This window comes from Austrofundulus limnaeus, unplaced genomic scaffold (genome assembly GCF_001266775.1).
Source record: "Austrofundulus limnaeus strain Quisiro unplaced genomic scaffold, Austrofundulus_limnaeus-1.0 Scaffold9181, whole genome shotgun sequence".
NCBI classification, from domain to species: Eukaryota; Metazoa; Chordata; class Actinopteri; order Cyprinodontiformes; family Rivulidae; genus Austrofundulus; species Austrofundulus limnaeus.
In genome coordinates this window covers 1,301-1,684 of record NW_013961583.1, presented here as the reverse complement: position 1 = coordinate 1,684, position 384 = coordinate 1,301, and positions in this window count along the sequence as shown.

The window sequence follows — 384 nt, the reverse complement described above, 5'->3', positions numbered from 1 at the left end:
GTGATGTGCTGTGCCTTGGTGACTGTTGCTAATGCGAAGTAATTATGTCCAACTGGTGAGGTTGTTTAAGATGGCCAACAACAACATTGTGTGTGTATAAGAGAAGACAAAAGGCTGTATAATACCTGTAAGTGAAGTTGTACTTTTGAAAAATCAGTATGTACGTTGTTGTGTTGAGGCAGGCAAGATGTAAGATGCGTGCTGAAAACTGTGATGCAAGAAAAGGGGAGGGACTAATCCTCTTTGACATCTCCTCATTAGTATAGTGGAGAGTATCCCCGCCTGTCATGCGGGAGACCGGGGTTGGATTCCCCAACGGGGAATGAATGAGCCCAGTGTGTTTTGTTCCCTTCAAAAACACACAGAAAAAAACATGTCTTAGAC